Source organism: Herpailurus yagouaroundi, unplaced genomic scaffold (assembly GCF_014898765.1).
Source record: "Herpailurus yagouaroundi ecotype Mexico unplaced genomic scaffold, PumYag 198, whole genome shotgun sequence".
NCBI classification, from domain to species: domain Eukaryota; kingdom Metazoa; phylum Chordata; class Mammalia; order Carnivora; family Felidae; genus Herpailurus; species Herpailurus yagouaroundi.
Window position 1 is genome coordinate 29,610,024 of NW_024412429.1, and position 12,718 is coordinate 29,622,741.

Here is a 12,718-nt window from a genome sequence, read left to right on the forward strand (position 1 = left end):
TATGGGCCTCCAGACTGTCTAGTTATATACTCCACGGAACAGGGATTATCAGGAAATCCTGTTGTTTTCTCTGTACCAAACCTTATTTTCTCTAAGGGCATTGTATGAGTTACCTACCTGAGATGCATTCCTAGGGTTAGGTGTTTTCAAAAACAAGAGAAAACATCACTTGTTGCTTCTAGGGTTTTCCCTCCTGCTCCCCACCTCCCTCTTCCTACAGCTCAGACTCCCTATTGAACACCAAGACAGAAAGAACCCGAAACTCTGAGGATCTGAGAAAGATGGAGATTTCATTACCAAGCCGTCCTGTTAGTCTCTTCTGTGCAACTTCCTCTGATAACTGGAATGGCATTGCTTCCCATTGCTTCTTTCTATAGACACCTAAACACTGATTTTTTAAAAGTATAGAGGTAATAAAATCATATTATCCCAAATTAGAAAAAAAAAAGCATTTTGGGAACCCTTTGCTAATATGACTACTTAGCAATTCACCATAGTTTATTTTAGCCTCCCTCCCTTTTTTTTTGGTACTTCGCAAAATAATTAGGGTTGGCCACCTATGTGGTCTTTGCGGAAAGAATCCAGTCACTTTAAAATGTCATCAGGGAGCAGAGTAGAAATTACTGACACTTTCCCTGGGGATCTGGAGAAGCTCTAAAGGCTCAGCTTTGCCCCGAAAGGCTTCCTGAACCCTCTTCCCAACGAAGGTATGTCTCCCATTCCCACCTTCAGGAGAAATGTTTCTTCCAGCTGCTAAGAGAAGACAATTCTCTTCATATTCTTTTGATTACAGTCACCCTGCACATACAGTGTGGTACTTTGCTCTTCCATTAACATTATCATCGACATAGTTTTCCTTTTTGCTACGTGGCTTCTGCACCACCAACTCTGATGATTTACTGAATAATAGTAATAATAATTTACCGAAAAGGTAGCCGCTCACGTACTTGTCCATTCCCCAGATTGTTGGATGCTTAGATTGGGGTTTTCTAATGCTTTGTTTGTGACCAATCAGTCATAATTATGTTATTTCCATTTGTTTGAATTTTGAATTGTTTTACGGTATGCTTGGTTCACGTGCACATGTAAGCATGCAAACATGACCGAAAGACTTGTAAGTAAGAAGCATATCACCCCATCTTCCAGTTCTCCAGGTCTCCTTTTGGGAGGCAAGTGTGGGCATTGGGTTCTGGGTGTCTTTCCAGAGACTATGTGTGGATGTAGGGGTGCCTCTTTTTTTTTTGTTTTGCTTTTGGGTGCAGATTCAGTGTGGGCTAGAGGGCTGCTGCTTGTCGTGTGGTTTGTACAGGTGTCCTGCAGCCTTGTACAAATGGGCTGCTTCCGCCTGGAAGAAAGGGCCTGGTTTACTTCCCACCAAGGTGCTACCCACTCTCTGAGCCACGTGCCGGCAGGGCTGCTGGAGGACCAAGCAGCGAAGCCAGGCTTATTGACTAAGTGTGCTGGGTGGCCACAGCAGAATGTATTTAACTAGTTATCTCTTGACGGAAATTTGGGTTATTTCTTGTATAAACTACAACGTGCACCAATAAATAACCGTCGGCACGAACATTTGTGTATTAAATTCCCGGAGATGCAACCGCTGATAAAAAGGGTGTGTGCACGGGCACGCATTCACACTGGTGAAGTTAACGCCCAGAGCTGGCTGGAGGTACGAAGAGCTGCTTGCTTCGGAGGTCCTCAAGCAGAGAGGACCCTTCAGGGAGCGTTTGAGAGGCCATCCAGCACTGGCAGGCTCTGGAGCCAGCTGGCCTGGTTTCATGGACCCTGGACAATGATTTAACTCTTTGGCCCTCGGTTTTCTAGTGGAGACGAGAAGCAGCCAAAAGGTTCACGTCATGGGGCAGTTGTGAGTGTGTAGTTCATGCCAAGCGCTTAACATACCACCTTGATAAGTTCCTCGTAAATGTCAGCTGCGACTATCGTCATCATCACCGTCATGTTACCGGACTTCTGAGAACCTTGGGGAAGCCTGAGAAACTTTCACATTTTAGATTCTTTTGATTTAGGGAGCACCTCAGGTCACTGGATTTCAGTGAGGATCGCCGTTCATGATGAGTTCTCATTCTGCTTCCTGTTTTAACTCGCCACTGATGAGCTTCCAAGATCTGAGACCCCCTTGGGCTTGTACAGTTGCCACTCTCCAGGAGGGAACCCTGCTCTGCCTCTTAGGAAGACCCCACTAGTGTGGACAGCTCACCATCCCGCGGCGTGGCCGGGTGTGTGTGCATGCACGCAGCCGGGTGCAAGTGACTTGCAGCCGTCTGCTTCATTCCCTGGACAGTCGCAGCCAGGGGCCAGTTGCGGAGCCCTTCCCAGGGTACTGCCACTGGCAAGCAAGTGGCGGGAAGGAGGAGCAGGTGTCTCCACTAACTGACTAATTGGCCTGGCTCTAGACCTCGTTTTCCACGTTCTGAAAGGGTTTTGGCAGCCGTATTAACTCCCCAAATTAGTTAAATGTTGCGTGCGTGTAAAACAGTTTGCTGCCCCGTCAGAGCTTGGAAACATTTCTTTTCCTAAAGGTGATGACAATTTTCAGTGTTACAAAGGGAACAAAGACCTTATTTGCAAATTAACACATCAGTACCGAGCCACATAAATGTAATTCGAAGAGCGGACGCGAGCCATGCGAGTACGGTCAGTCCTCTATTCCGAGTGGAGGCTGTGGGCATGGCAGCTGTGTTCTCACTACAGCGTGGCTGGCCATCCTACTTGCTGGGGGCCCCGGGCTTCTGTTGGTAGCTTTTGTTGATGTCATTTTTGCAAAATCACTGTGGGTGTTTGAAGCAGTCTGATTTTCGAGAAGCTGTGTCCTTGTTATAGACAGCCTGTGAGTGTTCTGTGAAGTCAGAGAAGGTTCACAGAGCTGCCTTGGGCCAAGGGGCCTGTTTCGATAGCTCTAGATCACTCTCCCTGACTGAGCTCATGTCTGGCCCACAAGATAGACGGTACCCTTTCTGTGCAGCTTTCATTTCTTGCTCCTTCCTTTTGCTCTCAAGGAATAGAGCTCTGCCTCTGATCCTGCACACCTCTGAGGTGTGTATGAAACTGAAGCAGTACCCTGACATTTCTCCCTCAATTAATTACACAAACATTTCTGGGTGGCACGAGGTTTCTAGTCTCTGGCAATCAGGGAGCTCATTTCTTTCCATTTCCCAAAATATTTCCCAGTGACCCAAGTAGCATCAGCTCTGCAGTTTACTTCTGGCTTCCGTCTTGTCACGAATGTATTTATTTCTACTGTGATACATATCTGAAATGCAATGTGAGAAATGTGTTCTTGTTTTCAATCTTTTTTTTACATTTATTCACTTTGTTTAAAAAAAATTTTTTTTAACGTTTATTTTTGAGACAGAGACAGAGCATGAACGGGGGGAGGGGCAGAGAGAGAGAGGGAGACAGAGAATCGGAAGCAGGCTCTGAGCCATCAGCCCAGAGCCTGACACCGGGCTCAAACCCACGGACTGTGAGATCATGACCTGAGCTGAAGTTGGACGCTTAACCAACTGAGCCACCCAGGCGCCCCTATTCATTTCTGATAGAGACAGAGCACAAGTGGGAGAGGAGCAGAGACAGAAGGAGACACAGAATCCGAAGCAGGCTTCAGGCTCCGAGCTGTCTGTCAGCACAGAGCCCGACTCACGGGGCTCGAACTCACGAACCGCGAGATCATAACCAGCCGATATTGGACGCTTAACTGAATGAACCACCCAGGCACCCCTAGAAATGTGTTCTTGTTTTAAAGGGAAACCAGATGTCAACATTTTTTGGCTTTGTCGGCTTGCTCTCCAATTGTCTGGTAGACTTCAGAATGACCATTAATCTCGGGCAGGACAACATTCTACAGGAGAAAATATAAAAGAGTTGTAGTTTTCTTGAAGTTTAAAAACTATTTCAAAACAAGGGGGAGGGGTTCCCCATTGAGTAAGGCCTGTGGTCACTCCAGGCCTGTGTCTACTTAGCTGTTGAAAATAAAGGGTCTTTCTATAATAAAAATAACAACAATAATAATTTGTATTTATAAGCTCTCAACTATTTACCAAGTATTTTCATAGACACAGTCTCCTCTTTCCTACTAACTGTACTATGAAATATTAGGGAGAAGCATAATAATGATTTGCGGCTACTTTTGAACAACAAAAAAGATCCATTTCAAAAGGCTTAACTAAACAGAAAAGCCAGGGACCAATGAGCAACTCCATTTCCATATTGCATCTCAGAGAGTTAAATGACGCACCCAAGGCCCTACCCAGGTCGTTAAGAGACAGAGACCCATCTGAACCCAGGCCTTCTTTTTATGCTAGAGCTTCTATTCTATCAAAGTCTATCAACCATCTGGGTCTGCCTTCCCCAGGATGCAGCATTTTCCATTTTAAAATGGGGACAGACCTGGGCAAACCAGACTGTGTTGATCACCCTGCCACTCTGTCACCTGAAAGGATACCTGACCCAGGTTGCTGGTCTTCTTCCAGGGCTCTCCCTGGCTCACGCTGCCCTGACACAAACACATCACACAAATATATCAGTGTTGCATAAAGCCACCAAGGAGACTTTATAGGGTGAACAAGACAGAAAGTCAAGGATGGAGCCCTTGGGATACTAACATGTTAGTAGCAAGTGGAAGACAAGAAGTCTTCAGAGAAGATTGAAGAGTAGGGTGACCACCTCCCCCCGCCTCCCCATCCCCGTTTGCTCTGGAGTGAGCCATTTTTCTATTCTGGGTGAGGAAGTAGCTCTTTCTCATTCTCCCTTGCACAAATTGAGCAAGCCTCTGATGGTTATTCTTCCTCTACATGTTTTCTACATGAATGGAATGAATGACAACAGGACTGAGATGTCAGAGCTCTGAGATTGAAAAAAGTAGGCATTTGGGGTGCGCTGGGTTACTCAGTCAATTAAGCATCTAACTCTTGATCCCAGGGTCATGGAATCAAACCCAGTTTTGGGCTCCATGCTGAACTTGGAGACTTCTTAAGATGCTCTCTCCCTCTGCCCCTCCCCGACTCACACTCTCTTTCTCTCTCTCTCTCTCTCTCTCTCTCTCTCTCTCAAATAAATAAATAAATAAATAAAATTTAAAAAACACAAAAATATATAAAAAAAGAAAGAGTTGGCATTTAAACATCCTAGAGAAGAGAAGAAATACCAGAGAAGAACATGAGGTAGGAGTTTGCTTGGAATTTTATGACGTGAAGACAGAGAGGGCTCCATTTTCCTTTGCAGTTGCTGTCTGTCTTGTTTGGGACTCTTCCCAATGTGCTTTTGCCCACTTGTCACCAGGACATTGGAAGTCTGCCTTAATTATCCCTTCTAACTTCTGTGGCTCTGTTCCACACAGCTTGGCTGTTGGCAATTTTCCCAATGTGGACAGACGATGAGGGAGGGAGGATGGTCAACTAGGAGCCATTGGAAGGAGGAGTGGGAGCTTTACTTCTGTTCCCAGGTGTTGGTTTTCAGGCCACTCTGTCCAGACCCTGGTTCGCCACTCCTGGACATTCCCATCCTTTGCATTTTGTCTCCTTTTGATGCCCTTAAATTAAGTCTTCCATAACTATTTTGTCTGAGGTTAAGTTTAGTTGAACAATAATTTGTGGACTATCATCTGCTAGCCAAGCCCAGCCAGGGACCTGTTCTGGGCTTGAAGAGATGAATTAGACAGTTCCAGAGAAGACTTTGTCTGGGAACGCCAACTCCAAAATTATGTCACTAATAGGGCAACACCTACCATGAGAGCAAAAACACTTCTAAGCACCCATGGGTTCATATTGAGATACATTAAAAGTACATATGGAAAATATTACAGACAGTGACCCTCCTTCCTTGAGTTCTGAGCAAGGCAAGAAGGTCGGGAGAGCATGTTGGTCGGGAGAGCATGTTACTATGTTGCCCGTTCATATGACCACTTAAAAATTTAAAAAACTTATCAAGCCATTAGTATGTGACCCACAATTTTCTAACTCATTTGCAACTCATAACAGCCCTATGAGAGGTAATATTGTTGCTGCGTTGATGCAGCATAGAAACAAAGATATTGTGAAACCAGCCAAGGGACAACCAGCTATAAGTGACTTAGCCAGAGTTTAACTTGAGGCAATCTGGAACCATCCCTCTATGCTGCTGCTGGAAATCACTGGCTTGGTGGATAAGTGCTGGTTGATTGTATTAGAGTGTGTGTGTTGCAGGGGAGAATAGTAACATCCCAAATGCTGGATCCTTTTGGTGAAAAGTCTTGGAGAAGTTTTGCAACCATCCAAATCAAGCCATTCTCTATTTTTCTTCCAAATCTTTCTTGGACTAACCCAATATGCTAGGATAGCTTCAACACATTATATGTTTTAGCACAATGACTGCTGACTTGAGTCTTGATTTGGAAATCAAACTCTGGTTGAAAGTGGTGCTTGCCCTTCCTAGTAGAATTACCACAATTAACTTTTATTTCTAGGGAATATTGGATTATATACCCTATGATTCTGGGAGGAAGAAGCCCCCCACATATAAAGTTAGTAGAAGATGTGGTTGCATTTGAAAGTCTTTATGGAACTCTTTGGAATTCTAAATAAAAATTCCAGGAAGGCTTGGAGGCTTCTGGACAGCAAAGTCACTTTTAGGGACAAAAAGATATTTTACTTTCTAGCAAATTCTAAACTTCTAAGAATGGTCTCTTTCTTAAATGTTAATAGGAAATCATTGTGCAGCAGGGATGCTATCAAATGATATCTTTTTTCTTCATGGTCGCTATTTTTTTTAATATGGAACATTTCACGAATTTGCACGTCCTCCTTGTGCAGGGGCCATGCTAATCTTCTCTGTATCATTCCAATTTTAGTATGTGTGCTACTGAACAAGCCAACGCTGGTCCAATGGAGAGGGCTTGAGTGGAGCCCCTTTTTCTAGCTGTTTTCTGGGCACTCTTTTCTCCCTGAACTGAGTGTGGCCAGGCACTGGACACGGATTCCGTACTTAGATTAAAATATGGATATTCTTGATTTATACTCTACAGAAAGATTGTCTGCATTTCCAGTGTGTGACTGACAGTACTTATTAAAAAAATAATTTACCTTTCAGCTTATGCTTTTGTTCTTTGCTGCTCCATGGTGTTCTCCATCATTGAAGAGTGGCCCATTTGATTGGGGCCCCTGGGTGGCTCAGTCAGTTGAGCATCCCACTCTTGATTTCAGGTCAGATCATGATCTCATAGTTCGTGAGTTTGAGCCTCCCGTCAAGCTCTGGGCTGACCTTGTGGAGCCTGCTTGGGATTCTTTCTCCCCCCCCCCCCCCTACTTCTCCTACTCACATTTTGTCTCTCTTTCACTCTCTTTCTCTCTCTCAAAAAATAAACATTAAAAAAAAGGGTGGCCCATTTGGTTGGGCGTAGATTTCTATTTTTCCAAACTTGTCTTGCATCTCCATTTCATCGGGAAAACTTACAGGCCTGATGGCCCTCCTTGTCAACAGCAAGCTGCCTCTGGGGACACAGTACAAAGGAGGCTTGAAAAGTGTTAGTTACAGACCCTATTACTGCCTCCAGACTGCACACAGAGTTGATAGCGGTAGGATTGCTGGGCTTGGAGCCCCAGAGGAAGATGTGGAGTTGGCTGTATGCCAAGATCTCCTGGTCAAAACGGCCCTGAGGGAGCCTGTTCCCACACTCCCTCCACAAACAACTGTGCATCTCAAGTGCTCCTCCCCTCCTGCTCCTATGACGACGGTTGTGTGTCCACCCTCGCCTCCAAGTCCTCCTGCTCTCCGAATCTCCTTGGGAGTTGGCACACTTGCCATTTTTGTGTGTTTTTAACTCCTTATCATCTACACAAGTATCTAAATATTTCCTTTGAATTACCTCCTTTCCCCCAAATTTTTCAGTTTCCGAACGCGCCTTGATATTTCTCACCCCCACAAACATTTCAATGACTGTCCCTTCTGTCTGGAACATTTCTCTCTCCCCTCTCCTCACTCAACATTTAAATCTCCATTGAGGCATCCCTTCCTCCATGGGAACTTCCCTAATTTCTCTTCCTGACCCACAGTGTGTTAGGCTTCCCTTCTATCACCTTCCATAGTGCTCCTACTTCTTTTATTTCACCTGTTATGATTCACTGGTTATGAATTCTCTTTAGTTGTTTACCTTAACTGTAAGCACAGTGACTCTCCAGTGCCTAACACAAACTCGGTGCATCTTGTATGTTTGTCAAATAAATGAATGAATGGATTGAAACATCTGAAACACTGATGATGATGAGAGAGAAGAAGTTGAAATATGGAACAAGACTCACATCGTCATTTCCAGATGGCTGATGCCAGTGGGATTTCGGAAACTTTTTCCCTGCGGCAGATCTGAATGAGTAAGGAAAGAAAATAGAAGAAAGAAATGAAGATGTTCTTTCGATCCTCCTTTCTGTGAGACTTCCCCAGACTTTATCTCCAAATATGTAAAAACAACCCTACCTCAAACCTGAAGGAAGCTATCCCCATAGCATCAGTCAGGAGAAATCTGGAAGATGTGCATGTTGTGTATACGGGGTGTGTGTGTTGAGGGGGGAGGGGAGGTGAAGGAGGGAGTAGATGAGCGAGGAATATCAAGGTGTACTGGCCTGAATAATCCCCCTCCCACCCCAACCCTCATGTCCAGCCAGAAGCTCCAAATGGGACCTCATTTGGAAATAAGTTCTTTGTAGATGCAATTAGTTAAGATGAAATTACACTGGATAAGAGTGGACCCTAATCCCATGACTGGTTCTATAAGATGAGAAGACAGACACACAGACACATAGGGAAGACCACCCTGTGAAGCTGTAGGTAGAGACTGGAGTTACGTTGCTAGAAGACGAGGGGCATGGAAGATGTCTGGCAACCAGCAAAGGCTGGAAGAGGTGATGAAGGACTCTTCCCTGGAGACCTCAGAACGTGGCACAGGTGACACCTTAGTGTCAGATTTCTACCTACCAGAACTGTGAGAGAATAAAGTTTTAAGTCACCCTGTTGACGGTAATTTGTTACAGCACCACTGGGAGACTCATACACAAGGAGAGTGGTAATTTTGTCTCATCTTGAGTATTCTTTCTTAAATGCTTATTTTCTTCACATGTTGGAGAAAAATCAATATAAGCTTACTCCCCTAGTCAGGTCTCCTCTTTGCTTCCTATATCCATTGACAGTTTCATCTGAATTAGAAGAGGAATCAAATAATCTCTTGCAGCACATGGAACACAGCACCACCACTGCTTTTGGTGGATAATGCCTGCTATTTACTAAGTGTCAATAGTATGCAAGACACCGTGTAAAGCACTCCACATACACGAGCTCAAATCCTCACTACCCATTTGCAAAATAGGCTGTATGATTACTGTTTTAGAAATGAGATTAAGTCTCAGAGATCACTTCTTACAAGTGCTGCGACCTCTATGGACAAAATGTAATGACTTACTTGACATCTGCTCAGAGTCTTTACCAACAATGTATAAAAAGAAATGTAAGTGTTCCTTAAACACTTAGCTCTGAATATAACAGAGAGGAAACCATCATGTTCAGTAATTGCTTGCTCTAGGTTTGTTTGCTAGCCCAAACGTAACTTTATTAAGAGGCAGTAGACATGTTAGATGTTCAAGTCGGGTTCTCCACCTTCGTCCGCACTCCCAAGGCAATTTTCCTTGGTGCTCGTACGCTTCAACTTGGTAGCAGAATGAGGTTCTGGCATACAGCCCTTGCTCTGTGGATCACCTCGCCCCACTGAAGGCTCGTCTCATCTCATGCTGCTTGAAGGCTGGTGCTGGTGTCCCACGTGCCCCATTGTCCACCGCCTGTGCAATGATAACCTGAATGATTATTGTGGTGGAGATGTGCCTGTCGCTTACGTAGGCTGTTGGTGGGACCAGACATTCATTGAATCATGCTTAAGAACTGGAAATTTGCGGTTACAAAAGGTCGACAGAGTGAAGAAATATCTCAACCTTCGCATTCGAGTTTAAGGTAAAGAAAGCTTCATCACAAAAGGATATCTTTCGAAAAGCTTTTCATGGGATGATGAGTACATATTTAAAAGTTAAAGTCAGTGGAAGCATCGAGGAAATATTTCATAGCATGGTACACAACCTAACTATTGAAAGATCCATCAGAACTTTTTGTTGTTCCCCATTTTAGGTCAAGCCTTGAAAATCTGTCTGTAATTACAGAATATACTTCTCACTTATGCTAGTATGTGACACGATCAGTATTTTGTTTTCATTTATAAGCTTTTTCTGTGGATGAAAATCCATTGATGTGTGAAGTCTGAATCTCCTGTTAGGTCCAAACAAAAATGTAGCAGGGAGAAGTAGGAAAAAGTAAATAATTAAAAACCCTGACCCTTCACTTTAGTTCCTTAGCTTACTTTGCTGACAACTTTAAAAATGCACATGTAAATTGCTTCCTGGGAAGAAGTGCAGGGGTCGGTCATGTGTGATCTCAAGTGTTTGTAACAAGGATAAAATAGGAGATTCATGTTCCTTTTCAAAGATGAGGATAGGGATTCGTCTCTCTTGGATTGAATAATACAGTAGGGGACTTTTGTTTTCCTTGCAAAGGAAGCCATTTAGTGGTCCTTTTGTAGGCTGCCTTTCCAGCTGGGTGGGAAAAACCTGGATGTCTTTGGACCTCAAGTCCTTCGGGGACTTGATCTTTGTCCCCACCACTCAGAAGAGTAGACTCATAAACTAGGAGAAGAAAACCTATTTTTTTCCCAAAACCATGTTCTTAAAAAGAAGAAAATTGTCAGGTAGCAATTTGTGTACCTGAAAAACAACATTTACATTCAAATTATTTGGACATTTATTGTTGCAATTGGAACTCATTTGTTTGGGTTTAAATGTTAGCTTATTATTCTGATAGGATTTTCACTTTATCAATCGAAATATATTCCTTCATTTACGAAGTATTTATTCAGGACCTTCTGTGCTGTATTATAGGAGAATGTACTTAAAAAGATGGTTATCCTGTTATCAAGCAACTTACAAATCTGATTTGAGAGGGTGATGCAGGGGCAAGGGAGATGTTGGTTTCTGCCAACACTTACTGAGTGCTTTCTATGAGCCAGGCAGTGCCCAGAGTGCTTTGCGTGCATGAACCCTTTTTTAATCTTCAAAAACTCTATGAAATGGGTCACATTTTTAATTATCATTTTATCATTGCAGAAGGTAAGGCACAACAAGTTGGGAAACTTGTCCCAAGGTCAGACGTCTAATAAGTGGTAAAATCATCCGCAAACTCAGGCAAACTAACCACAATGTTATACTACATCTCAAGCTGGGCAGAACATACACACACGCACACGCACACGCACACACACACACATACCCCACTAATAACAAGTAATAGTCAATAACAATACTAGGGCAGTAAAATGACGAATAGGGGAATCACCCTGGCTTGGTGTGGTCAAGGAAGACTTCATGATATGAAACCGATATTAGATCCAAACCAACAACGCCATCCACATCATCTTGTTGAGATGTCCATTAGCATATCGGAGGCTCCGAGAACTATGCAGAAAGGAAACCTGTGTGTTTAAGCCGTTGTTCCTGAAACTTCCTTGGCTGAGAAGACTTTTTTTTTCTTCCAGGTAATGCTTACACAACTTTTGGCACACACATTTTTAAGCAATTTTGAAAATGTTAGTTTAAAGGAGCAGGATCTATTTTAGGGTCACCAATTTACAGAGACCATAACTGACTTGTCTGCCTCTGCTGTCCATAGACAGAAGGATCTGAGGAAGTTGCATGGGGACAAACCGCTGGAAACTTCTATAGATAGGATTTATAGGGTATGAGTGGAATTCGTGAAAACTTGACAAGATATCACGTTTTGTCTACTAACTAAACCTTTTCTCTAGCCAGGATTGTGGTATCATCAATTCTATGAAGAGCTTAGATTAAAAGTCCTCTCTGCCTGGGCTGAAGAGTATTTACTTTATAATCAGAAAAGACAGTTCCTTATATTCCCTGGTCTTATCAGTGTATCCTTAGTGCCCCAAGAACACTGTCTTCTTTTAGAAATACTTTTATAATATTTTGTCTGCATTTTATAAGGATTATTTTATGGTCAAGCTGGTCACCTATAGATATAATTGTGCCCAAAGTCTATTAATGCTTCTTGTGTTTTCTTTTGCACAAAAAGTGTACAACCTAGAGAAAGTGAAAGATATATCCCAACTCTCACTTTGTAGGTTTGTTTAAAAAAATTTTTTTTATGTTTATTCATTTTTGAAAGACAGAGAGAGACAGAGCACAAGCCGGGGTGGGGCAGAGAGAGAGGGGGACACAGAATCTGAAGCAGGCTCCAGGCTCTGAGCTGTCAGCACAAAGACCGACGTGGGGCTCGAACTCACCAACGGTGAGATCATGACCTGAGCTGAAGCTGGACGCTCAACCGACTGAGCCACCCAGGCGCCCCTGTTTTAAATGATGTAGTTTACATTTGTTGAAGACCCTCTATTAGAAACCACGTTATATATTTTATGTATGTTTTCTAATTTTGACATCACAACCAACAAGAAGGTAGGTGCCACTCTCATTTCACATGTGAGGAAATGGAGACTCAGAGGGATTAAATTGTCTGCCTGGTGTTAACCAGCAAGTGATCACGAGGGATTTGAATTCTGGTCTGTCTGACCCCAAAGCCCACACTTTTAAAACTCTGCTACATTGCTTTTTAAAAAAGGCGGGGGGGG

General features: G+C 43.4%; 1 non-coding gene across 1 annotated transcript; it reads right to left on the reverse strand.

Annotated features, from left to right (window-relative positions):
- Nucleotides 1–6,761: 6,761 nt before the first annotated feature.
- LOC121013504 (U6 spliceosomal RNA) lies at nucleotides 6,762–6,871 on the reverse strand. The gene has a single exon (XR_005782741.1). It is a non-coding gene; the product is annotated as a U6 spliceosomal RNA (small nuclear RNA).
- Nucleotides 6,872–12,718: the final 5,847 nt, after the last annotated feature.